Raw genomic sequence first — 13,281 nt, 5'->3', positions numbered from 1 at the left:
AAAAAAAAAAAAAAAAAAAAAAAAAAAAAAATCAGTGAAAGACAAAGAACCAGAAATCTAATGGAGCAAGAAAATATCCTGCTGGGGCAATATAAGCAAAATCTTTGTTTAGGGATAAGTCACATTTCTTCTGTTTTATCTAAGAATTATCCCAGGCTTTTGAAAAGGGACACATGTGTTTGAAGTCTTAAATAAACTATCTGCAGGCTGTGAGGGTAAAGGCTACTAGAAAGTGCTAGAGATTTTGGGGGGGTTAATTGTGCACTCCTCCAGTTATTCTTCAACAGAAGTTCCAGCTGTACTTGTCAAAGGTATAAAGTTTCTTTGAATGATGAGATCTTCTTTTCCCTTCGCTTCTGCTTTCCCCTTCAGTTCTCCCTGCTCCATCAGCATTTATCTCTGTGTGAGTCTATTAAGATGCTTTCTAGGGTTGACACAGAAAAATTAAGAGCCTATCAAGAAACTATAAGGAATAAATAATAAACTTTAAATATATTTATTTATTTACCTATTTAAATTTATTTTATTTATTTTTAAAAATTTTTGGCTGCATTGGGTCTTGGTTGCTGCGCGTGGGCTTTCTCTAGTTGTGGCGAGCGGGGGCTACTCTTTGTTGTGGTGTGCAGCCTTCTCATTGCGGTGGCTTCTCTTGTTGTGGAGCACAGGCTCTAGACATGCGGGCTTCAGTAGTTGTGGCATGGGCTTTAAGTAGTTCCTTAAACAGATGATTAAGGAAGTTGAGAATTTAGATTTTACTAACATTTTCACACTCTACAAAAGTCCAGGGAACATGATATGCCAACCATAGGAGAAAGCCCTATCGAACACTCAGCAACTCACCTCTGGGTCTATCAACCAAAATGTTGGTTAGATGCTTCTTTTGCCAAATTCTTGAAGATTTGAGAGAAAAATCTGAATTGTATCTCCTTGACCTTATGGTGGGAGAAAACCCTCTGAGACATTATATGAATGTAGAAACAAAGTCCTACAGATACATGTACGTTATGCTAATAAGAAAATACCTAGATGTAGAACTGAGGAGGGTCATTTCTTTTACACACACACACACACACACACACATACACACACACACACATATTCTCCAGAATCAATTGAAAAGTTGACAGATCAACCACTGACAGCCAAAAACCTCTAAAATATGTTTAAAATCCTAAGAATAATTACTATTCTTAGCACAATGTAATGTCCTCAGCCTCTGACAGCATAGATCTCATTGTTAAGTACCTTGGCCTTTATTATGTGAAGAATACTCAAGGAAGCAAGAACCCAAGGATAGTAAATCAGGGGTTGTAAACTGCCATTCCATCAATTAAGTCTGGTCCACTGATTTTTCTTTTGGTTTCTAGTATCTATTAATATTCTGAAAAATCAGAAACCTCAGCAACACTGAGCTTGCCTATATGAACCATGGCTTCACCATTTCTTTCCAGCTCTCTCCCATGTGCCCTTTTCACTCTATTGAGAGACTTGAATGCAACCCTACGAAAAAATATTAAAACAGCTAACAAGGCAATTAGTAAACACAGGTTGCAAGAAGTTAAGGATGAATTATGTTGTTGCTTACCGAAGCCTAAGGATGTGACCAAGAGAAATAACTAAATAAAAACCTTGTTGTACAAGGCCTCTTATGTAAAGTCACTAATTTGGTTATTATCCATTACATGTGTTTAATAAATTAGACAATATGTTCACCTAAAGAAAGACAATGCCCTCTAGACACCCATGTTGTAGATGTTGTCATATAATGACATAAACAAGCTGTAGAACAAGAAAAAAACATAATTAGTATTTTGTTCTAAGTAAAGAAAATAAAATAGAACATTCATAAACAATTACAAACAAGTTCTTTCAAGTTACGAGATTATTAGCTGGGGCGTATGAACCATAAATTCTAAGGGAACAGTCACTTGGTAATTGTATTTAGAATACTCTTATTAACTTAGACCAATTCCAGGAATGAGTAGTAGGAACAAGCACAATTAACATAAAACTAGAGAGCTGTACTTAGGAGGAGGAACTCAGAAAACCCAGCTCTGTAGGATGGTGGAGACTTTAGGGAGTCCATGGGGTTAGAACATGCAAAGTAGTTGCTTTTGAAGGCCTTAGAACAGTTAAGCCACTGGTATCATGTGTTACAGAGGTAGCATCAGGTTCCTGGCAAGCTGGCCTGGAATGAAGGAAGCAATTACATCATGACATTTGCCACACCATATGGCAGGTGGAGATATCTCAGGATGCCATCCAACGGCTCCTCCGCACAGGAACTCTTCTAGTGAGCGTCACTTGATACACGAAGCTTGTGAAGGAGTTCAAATTCTCGTAGATGATTATATTATCCAGATAAAAAGGCAAGACTACAACCTGAGAACTTTGCAAGAGCCAAGCCAAGAAAGAAATGCTATGTATAGTGATAACGAACTAGAAGTTAGAGGCCCAACCAAAGCTATAGAAACTATGGGCAATGGATCAATATTTACTGATCTCAGATTGAAGTAGCTAAGGATGTGGGACGAGGTCAGATTGGTGCTTAATATTACTTCTGTCTCTATTATTATTTTCATCACACTAAGCATAATTATTCTTTATCATGAACTTATTATATGCCAGGCGCTGTGCTTTCTGCTTTTCCTATTTTAGGATGTTTAATGAACATTTGCTGAATGAAAGGGCGAGTTAATTCTTCCAGCCATCCTGCAGGGATTACAGATGGGAAGTTAAGCATCTTGCTCAAGGTGCCACTGCAAATAGGCCAAAAAAAAAAAAAAAAAAAAAAAAAAGCTAAAAATCAAATCCAGATCTGCCTCATTACAAAACCCATGAATTCTATACTCATGGTTTGTGCTAGAAGCTGAAGAAAGATTGAAGTTATAAGTCACCAGTAACCACTCAAAGAGTGGTATTAATGTGCAATAAGAGAGAGAAAGAGAGTAGCTGAGCAGGCTCAACAAGGAGAGTCTAAACAAGGGCTAGAGACCTAGAAGTGCAGGAGAGGGGGTTGCAGCCAGGCAGAGGCTTAGTAAGATGGCTGTGCTGGACTTGGCATAGGTGCTCGCCCTCTGACTTTGGACATGAAGAACTTGCCTGTCAGTAGTCATGGTCTCTCATGGGTTCTGGCTTCACATCTCTAGCTACTGCTCTCTATAGGATGTTCTATTCTGTGGTTGAGAAGGTTGGGGGAATGAATGGGAGGTTTGTGCAGTACAGCTGTGGTCCTAGGTGCAGGTCATCCTTGACTCTGAATGTCCAGGTTGTTGAGGTTCTCAAAGTCTGGGGTTTACATAAGGTTTTCTTTCACTTTATGCATAGAATGAGCTCACAGGAAGGGGTGGTCCAAGCTGCCAGCACTTTTAATCTCTGCTTCTGTCCCTATGGACTTTCATCTGTAGCCAACTGTGGGAATTATGAGCTGGGGAGGTGGGGACTCATTTGGCATTATGTCTGTAATTCATCACCACTCTCTACCCCTTGCTTTAAGAATTTTCAAACAGCTCTTCCAAGAATAACCCAGCAAATGTGTTTATTTTCCAGGAATGGGGACCCTATCTGTCCCAGCCAGACAGCGTTTTGTCTCACCCCATGCCAGTACACATCACTGCAGAGTCATATAAATTATTATGTCAAGCAGCTAAGCCATTAGGTACAAGATTGGGTACAAGAGTTGATCTGCTACCAACACTATTTTCCTAATGTCATCTAGTGTAAGACAGACGCAAGAAGAATTTGAAGCTAAGCCAGTGGACTTTGTTTGACAAATCCAGCTGATTCTCAATTATCCTGACTAATGAGGCACAGAAATTGCCTGAGAACAATGATGGATAAGTCTCAAGCTGTATTCAGCAAAGCACATCACCTATAGGAGGGTTATGACAAAGCCACAAAAAGGGTATGTGTCCCTGGATATAAGTGGGACAACTAGACTGGGTTTTGAACTTATATTTCCAAGTCATACTAATGCACTAAATTGCAGCAAAACAGATGGACTTAACTTCAGAAAACCAAGGAAAGCTTCCAGAGAGCCTAATTGAACAGATTGCTATAGCCATATAAATAGGTCAAGTAGGAACTCATGTGTGTTCCAGGGAAAACTCTGAGATTGTGTGTGCGTGTGTGTGTGTATGTGTGTGTACAGTCAGCTAAGCAGAAACTGATAGAAACCATTTTTGCTGGAGGATGTAATGCTGTGCCATGGATGTGACTGTGTATCAAGATCCTTCTGATACTTGCAATAACTGACTCTTTGGGAAAAGATCTAAGTTAGCCTCAACAATCCCGAATTCCATACAAGTATTGCTAGGGTTATAGAGAAACTCTGTGTTTTGACTCTAGAATGCCAGCAAAGGAAAAGGCAACATGTTAAAACAATTCTCTCCTAAATTCCAAGCATGGGAGCATTTCACCTACTTCATCATAGAAATCTGTTGCAATTATTACTAACAAAACCAAGTGTCTTCTTCTAAGTCGTTCCAAAGGAGCATACATTTTTTCCAATTACCATGGCTTCCTCCCCTCTTGTAACCTACTGTAATTTTTTCCGCAAGGGTTATTAAGTAATTTTGTTTGTTTAAAGCTGCCCAGAAAGTGTCCCTTCCAAATATTGTTCTTTTAAATTTTTATTCAGAGTAGAGTATGTTGAATGATGCCTCATTGTTAGATCAACCTTCTTAATCCCATTAAATAATGCAATCATGGGGGTGGGGTGGGGTGGCAGGAGAATGCAGGGGGGCAGATATATGAAAAAGGTGTCCACATCCTCATAGTGGAAGTGGATCATTATGGCCTCTCCCAAAGAGGGAATCACAGGCTGATTTTTGCCTTGGCATTGCCTGAAAGTACCCCTTGATGGGCATCTGGGCCCTGTCGCCTCTCACAAAGTCTTTGTCTCTGGACTTTAGACCCACCTCACTCATGTCACCATCCATGCCTTTGCCTCTACTTCAGCTTCCAGGGAAGCTCAGGCTGGTCCAAGTCCCATTTCAGAGCTTGTAATACTTAACCTTTTAGAAGCTATAGAATGAACTCCTTTACTGGGCAGGGCCTGCTGGCCCAAAGCCCCAACCAAGTAACTCATTGTATGGTTCCTCCCCTCCTGCCAAGCCTTCCATTTTCCTTATTTTACCTTCTTCTAAGCTTGGCCTTGCAATACGAATGTGGGAGTGCTGGAAATCGGGTCAAAGGAGCCTTCAAAAAGGTTACGTGCAGTTGAATAGTGTAATTTGTCTAGTCTCTGCTTATCATTTACTGTGGCTTTCTAGGGGTCAAAATAGTCAAGCATTTGGGGACTTGGCTGTCGAGGACAATAATTATAGAAGGTATGACCTTGGAATTTGGGAGGTGGGGTGGGAAGAAAGATGTGTCTTTATTCTTAATGATGAGTAATTATTATTTAGTGCACAATGAACAACTGGCCTAGTTTAGCCTTTTCTCTGGGTTCTCAAACTATAAGTTATTTTTAAGTTATAGGTTATAGCCCATTATTATCTCATGAAATAAACTTATTGAATCATGACCAGAGTTTTTTAAATAATAGAATGTATCAATAGTAAGGGTGTGTTCTTTTACATACGTATGTAGGAAATGAGTGTGTACTGGATCAAAATGTAAAATACATTTCCTACCATAGATTGAGTTAAAAAAAAAATAAGAGCCAAGGTTCTACATCAATACTCACATATTCAGAGATCCGCGAGGACCAGGCAGATAACACACATTTTTGCTTAGGCCAATACCAGTCAGAATAAGGCTGTGAGCACAGTAGATTACTGGAGAGCTCATGCCCCATCTAAAGGTATGAATGATTCAGTATTTTAAAATGCAAAATCCACTATGCAGACCTAATTCAGTTGGGAAGAAGCCAATAAGCATGTTGTCCAATTATAAGATGCAGTTGACCTCCGGAATAGGAAAAAGGTAAAAGTAGAAATGGAAAATGTAAGTTTGTGGCTGCTAAGAATAGTCTGAACATGACTCCTGATAGGTCTTAGGGTATTACAGAAGCAAGGAAAGATGAGGGAAAAGCATGATCTCTGTGTGACCATTTTTTCTTGGCCTGAGAAGAAGAGTATGATGGTAGAAGTAAGTTTGAGTCTTAATTCCAATACTTCCTCATCTTCTATGTGATTTTGGACAAGTTACTTAAAGGATCTGGCGCTCAGTTTCTTCCTTTGTAATATGGGAATATTAATACCTATTTTATAGTGAAGATTACAGATAATGTATTTTAAATATGCAGCATTAGCGCGAACGATAGTGTTAAGTGGGCACTTTAATTATCATTCTGTGATCTCCACAAGGGTAACATAATTTCAGCTAATTTTAGTGATTAACTAAATACATTCAGAAAGGGAATTACAAAAGATTTTATTTTCACTCTGGTTTTTGACAAATCCTTTGAATATTTTAATCAATCACATAGTGGGAAGATATGTACTGGTTTGGGAGGGCTATTTGACAATATCTATTAAAAATATTTCTAAAAATCTCACATAAAGCCTCAAAAAATTTAAAAGGATTGAAATTATACAAAGTATTCTCCCCAACCACAATAGAATGAAAGTAGAACTCAAAACACAGAAAGGAATGTGGGAAATTCATGACCATGTGGAAATTAAACAACATATTCCTAAATAACAAATTAATCAATGAAGAAATCAGAAAGATTAATAGAAAATAGACTGAAATGAATGAAAATGAAGACACAAAACAAAAATTTATAAAATGCTGTTAAAAAAATACTTAGAGGGGAATTTATAGCTGTAAATACCTATATTTAAAAATAAGAAATATCTCAAATCAATAACCTAAACACCTACCATAAGACAATGGAAAAAGAAGAACAAACTAAACCTAAAACAAGTGGAATGAAGGAGATAATAAAGAGTAGAGTGGAAATTATGAAATAGAGAATTACAAACAATAGAGAAAATCAAAAAAATAAAAGTTTGATTCTTTGAAAAGATCAACAAAATTGACAAACCTTTACCTAGATTGACCAAAAAACAGCAGAGAGAAAACTCAAATTACTAAAGTCAGAAATAAATGAGATGATATTATTACCAACTTTACAGAAATAAAAAGGGTCCTAAAAGAATACTATGAAAATAGTATAAATACTATACTATAAATTGGATAACTTAAATGTAATGGATGAATTCCCAGAAAAACACAACCAGCTAAATAATCAAGAAGAAATAGACAATCTAAATAGATCATAACAAAAGAGATTGAATGAGTAATCAAAAAACTCCTCACAAGGAAAATCCCAGGCCAAAACAGCTTTACTGATGAATTCTACCAAATATTTAAAGAATTATTAGTAATTATTCATAGATTCTTCCAAAAAACGGAAGAGGAGGGAACACTTTCCAAATCATTCTCTGAATCCAGTATTACTCTGATGTCAAAACCAAAGACATCACCAAAAAAACCGAAAAAAACCCCAGGATTCTACAGCCTAGTATCTCTCATAAATATAAACACAAAATTCCCCACACACGCAAAAAATAGTAGCAAACTGAATCTACCAACATATTAAAAGGATATACACCATGGCCAAGTGGGATTTATCTCAGGAATAGAAGGTCAGTTTAACACCTGAAATCAATTAATGTAATATACTATGTCAATAGAATAAAGGACAAAAACAATGTGGTCTTCTCAATAGATGCAGAAAAGGCATTTGACAAAATCCAACACCGCTTCATGTAAAACATTCAAAAAACTGGGAATAGAAGGTCACTTCCTCATCCTGATAAATGCTATTTACAAAAATCCCTACAACTAACATTATACTTATTTATAGTTGACATGATCTTGTAGATAGAAAATATAAAAGAATCCCCCAAGATACTTAGAGGTAATAAACAAGTTCAGCAATTTTTCAGGATATAAGATCAATATACAAAATCAGTTGTTTTTCTATATACTTACAATCCAAAAATAAAATTAAGAAAACAACTTCATTTACAATAACATCAAAAAAGAATAATACTTATGAATAACTATAACAAAAGAAGTACAAGACTTGTACATTGAAAACATATTGTTGGAATAAAATTTAAAGGACGTAAATAAATGAAAAGACATCCTATGTCCATGGATTAGAAGGCAGTATTATTAAGATAGCAATACTCTCCCCATTGATCTACATATTCAGTACAATCTCTGTCAAAATCCTAGCTGGCTTCTTTTCAGAAAATGACAAGCTGATCCTAAAATTTGTATGAATATACAAGGGACCCAAAATTGCAAAACTGTCTTGGAAAGGAACTAAGTTGAAGGATTCACACTTCCTGACTGCAAGACTTACTGCTAAGCAAATGTAAGCAATACCATGTCATAGTGATTAAGGATAGATCAGTGGAGTAGAATATAGAATCCAGAAACAAATCCTCACATTTACAGTAAATTGATTTTTGAAGAGGGTGCCAAAACAATTGAATGGAGAATGAAGAGTCTTTTCAGCAAATGGTGCTAGGACAACTGGAAATTCACATGCAAAAGAATGAAGTTGGACCCCTACCTTACACTATATACAAAAATTAACTCAAAATGGATCAGAAATCTAAATGTAAGTCAAAATTATAAACTGTTTGGGCTTCCCTGGTGGCGCAGTGGTTGAGAGTCCGCCTGCCGATGCAGGGGACATAGGTTCATGACCCGGTCTGGGAGGATCCCGCATGCCGCAGAGCGGCTGGGCCCGTGAGCCATGGCCGCTGAGCCTGTGCATCCGGAGCCTGTGCTCCACAATGGGAGAGGCCGCAACAGTGAGAGGCCCACGTACCGCAAAAAAAAAAAAAAAAATTATAAACTGTTAGAGGAAAACATGGAGGTAAATTTTCATGACCTTGGCTTTGGCAATGGCTTCTTATATATAGTATTAAAAAGCAAAAGTAAAAGAGAAAATAGTTAAACTAGATTTCATCAAAATTAAAAACTTTTGTGCTTCAAGGTCACCACAGAGAAAGTGGAAAGACTGAATGGGAGAAGATATTTTAAATCATGTATCTAACAAGGAATTTATATCTAAAATATATAAAGAACTCTCACAACTCAATAATATAATGATTAAAAATAGGCAAAGAATCTGAACAGAAATTTACCCAAAGAATATATACAAATGTCTAACAAACACAGGAAAGGGTGCTTAACATCATTTTCTTTAGGGAAATGCAAATCATATTATGAGATGCCACTTGACACCCACTAGGATGACTATAATCAAAAAGATAATAACAAGTGTTGGTAAGGATGTAGAAAGAATGGATACCTCAGACACTGCTGGTAGGATTTTTTTTTTTTTTTTGCTGTACGCAGGCCTCTCACTGCTGTGGCCTCTCCCGCTGCAGAGCACAGGCTCCGGACCACAGGCTCAGCGGCCATGGCTCACAGGCCCAGCCGCTCCACGGCATGTGGGATCCTCCGGGACCCGGGCACGAACCCATGTTCCCTGCATCGGCAGGCAGACTCTCAACCACTGTGCCACCAGGGAAGCCCTGCTGGTAGGATTTTAAAATGGCACAGCCACTTTGGAAAACAGTCTGATAGTTTCTTAAAAGGTTAACCATGAAGTTACTATATGACCATATATCAAACTATTAACAGTAGTTTCTTCTGGGATGAGGAGGTCAGTAGGTGGATGGGGACTAGAACAGAGGAAGTGGGATGAGGGAACTGTCACATTTCACTGTATAAAGGTCTGTTTTGTTTCTATCTTTTCAATAATTTAGTATTTATGTATTACCAATATAAGACAAAAACAAATAGAAAGCTACATAAGATGGATGTAACACATGAACCAAGTCCCAAGGCACTTCATCAAATTGATGTAATAATCTTACTGATCAGAATACACTGTAATATGAAGTGCAGAATTCACATGCTGTTGGCTACCTTTGTTAGAGCAGAATTACATTCTATGTGACATTTACTTTGGTAGGAAAAGGGATATGGCATGCTTTGACAAATGTTCTGTCTGGTGCATGTTCAGGCTTTTGTATTTGCTATTCTCTCTGCCTGGAATGCTCTTCCTACAAATATCCACATCTGGTCCTCCCACTTCTTCAGCTCTTTGCTCAAATATTTTCTTCTCAGCCAAGTCTTGCCTGCCTTCCCTACTTTGAACTTGAGTACTCAACTCAATCCCCATTAGTCCCCATTGCCCTTCCTTGCTTTATTTTCCTCCATAGCCTTTTCAGCCATCAGATACCCTACAGTTTCACTTACTTGTCTAATGTCCACTTCCTCCATCTCACTGAAGGTAGGAACATCTATCAGATATTTCATGGCTGTAACCCTGGATCTAGAATGATATCTGGCACATAGCATGTGCTCAATAAATTTTTGTTGAACCAATGAGAGAATGATTTAATAATTGCATTTAAATAAAGGAAACTATGATTGTGGGAGCTACTGACACAGCTGGGATGGAAAAGTGTTGTCTCTCTGAACTCTCATCACCGAATCTTGCCCACTGAGTGAAATAATTTAAAAACTGGATATAGATGGCAGCAAGGTTTCCAAATTTTCTTCCATTGGTCAAAACCCCCAGTTGCTCTCATTCACCCACTATTCATCACTGAGACTCACAAAGAGGGGAAAAATGAGAGGAGAAATGTCATTTCCCTTTCTCCCTACTTTTAGGCAAGCTGAAATAATCTGAAACTTATTGGGAACATGAGACTTCAGGCATTTCAAAGCTTAACTTCCAGATCTTTAGAGCATTGTATCACCCATCTGAATTTGGACTTGAGATTAACATAAATTTATTTCTATACTAAGCTGATTTTTCCATCCATCCATTAACGTTTCCTTCTTAGTGAGCCTTTATTTAAATCCACATTTCTTTTTCCTTCACTATTCCCTGGGTATGTCTGAACATGAAAATACTTCCTTTAATTGACAAGTCCAACAAACCAAGATAAAGTATAGCAATGAGTGGGTACTTAGATCTTTCTCTGTATGTGAGCATACTAAGCTTGAAAGCACAAAGTGTTAAACCGTTTTTGAAAGCACGTTGTATTTTTTATTTTAATTCTTTTTCCGCAGGAGGACTCTCTGAATGTATAATGCAGGGCCAGTTTTGGAAGACCAAACATAGAGAAGAAAGAGGAGATTAAAGAGGATTAGCAGCAAAGATACCTAAAAGAAGAGCACCCGTGGGTGGAATGGGAGGTGTTCATTGATTAAGAGTTGGAAAAACTAATTTCTTTCCTGTAGTTCCAAGGGATTTCATAGCAACAGAAAAGAACAGAGTCCTAGTCCTTTAAAACCATGAGGCACCATTTTGTCTGACATATTTCTTCGATATCTTCCAAGGTACATGGAATATAGGTATTCCAAAATGGGTGAAAGAGAAATCTTCCTTGTCATTGTTTAAAACCCCTCCAAGGAGACTCTGAATTCTGTTAGAAAGACAAACCATTCTTCTTCCTGTAGGAGCCTAAGCTCTACAGATCTCAGCTACATCTCTCTTGTTTCCATTTAAATTTAGTGCCTTCTCTGTAGTGCTTAAAGAGAGAGGCTCCTCCTTCCTGGGAAAACTGAAGTTTCCCACTGGCCCCCAGCTCCACATGGGATGGGGCATGGCTTCACGCCACATGATTTACCCTGAGGTGCAAAAAACAGTGTTCTGTAAACAGTTCTAACAACTATTATAAGGTACTAAGGCTACTCTCCCAATCAGATCCCTGATAAGTTGAGCACTCCTTGCCCTATCATAACAGAGCACATGTTGCCTGCAGGTCTAGCTGTGAAAATGACAGAGCAATGCTCCCAAACAGGTTGGGTGGTGAACATGGGCCCCATGACTCACCCTTACCTTAGTTCTAACAGACAGGCTTTGGAAACCAGGCTGGTTAGGGTCTGCTAGGTGGATTCCATGTGCTGCTCCATCCTGTCTGAATTGCTCAGAAGGAGTCTTGAGCCCTGTGTGTCTAGGCGGGATGGGAGTGGGGCAGATCAAGAATGTGGCATCAGAATAGAAGCAGTGATTTCCTAAGTCCTTGGTCAGCTGTGCAAAGCCTAATGTCTCGTTTAGTGCAAGTTTCATGAAGTCAAACCACCAGATCAAGCTTGGGGAGGTTACCTGTTGTTCGGGCTGGTTTTTACCCTTTGGGTTTTGTATAAATTTGAAAACAACAAATAAGACGTCAGCATTTTTCTTGCATACCCTCTGTCATCCTAGCCTCGATTTCAGTAGATTCTACTGTGTCAGCTGAATGGAAGAAATATGCGGCTCATGTCCATGTTTCCATAAGCACATAATTTTACTTATACTACAAGGTAGTAATTATTCTGATAAAACGATGAAATATTAATAAAGGTGGAATTATGAGTTTGACATTACCAATGGCAATATAAAGATTATCGATTTTTTTTTCTATTACTGAAATGGTTTGAATTGTATTCCTTGTCCAAGGCCTCAGGAATTATTAAAATTCCTTGACTACACAAGCGTCTCATGAAATGTGTTAATGAGATTGTTTTCTGATATGCAAAAGTGTCCTGACACAGTTTTTAAATGCATGCTGCACATCCCCAGCCAATTATCATACAAAATACAACTGTTTCTCTTTGTCAATCACTAGCGCCTGAATAGACAGCATTAGACCCAGCTGCATAATTTTGGTTTAATTTTCATGTCTGATACTATAGTAATGTTGTGAGGCATTTACTTAGCAACAGGGGTAAATGTTTGTTTTAAATGTGATTTCCTTTCTTCAGCCTCTTTGGAAATATGCCTAAATTAAGAAGCGTGCCTTCAGTTTCTTCAGAAGAGCAAGCATGTGTTTGCACACACACCTCGGCTTGGCTTGTTTTTTCTTCCTCCCTGTGGTGATTGTGATGAGGTGAGTGTTTGTACTAGCAAAATTCTGGAGTGCGGACAAACTGTGCTGCACTTTTATTAATGCAAGATGGAAAAAGTGACCAAAATATTGTAGAAAATCTAATTTATGTCTGCTCAAGCTTTGTATTAGTTTGCTGGGGTTGCCGTAACAAGGTACCCCAAACTGGGTGCCTTCAACAACAGAAGCTTATTGTCTCGCAGTTCTGGAGGCTGGAAGTCTGAGATCAAGGTGTTGGCAAGGGTGGCTCCTTCTGAGGGCTCTGAAGGAGAATCTTTTCCGTTCTTCTCTCCTGGCTTCAGGTGGTTTGCTAGCAATCTTTGGTGTTCCTTGGCTTGAAGATCTCCACCTTCACCTTCACATGACACCCTCCTTGTGTGTGTGTCCAAATTTCTCCTTTAAGGCACCAGTCATATTG

This window comes from Lipotes vexillifer, unplaced genomic scaffold, assembly GCF_000442215.2.
Source record: "Lipotes vexillifer unplaced genomic scaffold, Lipotes_vexillifer_v1.1 scaffold241, whole genome shotgun sequence".
NCBI lineage: Eukaryota > Metazoa > Chordata > Mammalia > Artiodactyla > Lipotidae > Lipotes > Lipotes vexillifer.
Note: the sequence above shows the minus strand (reverse complement) of the source record.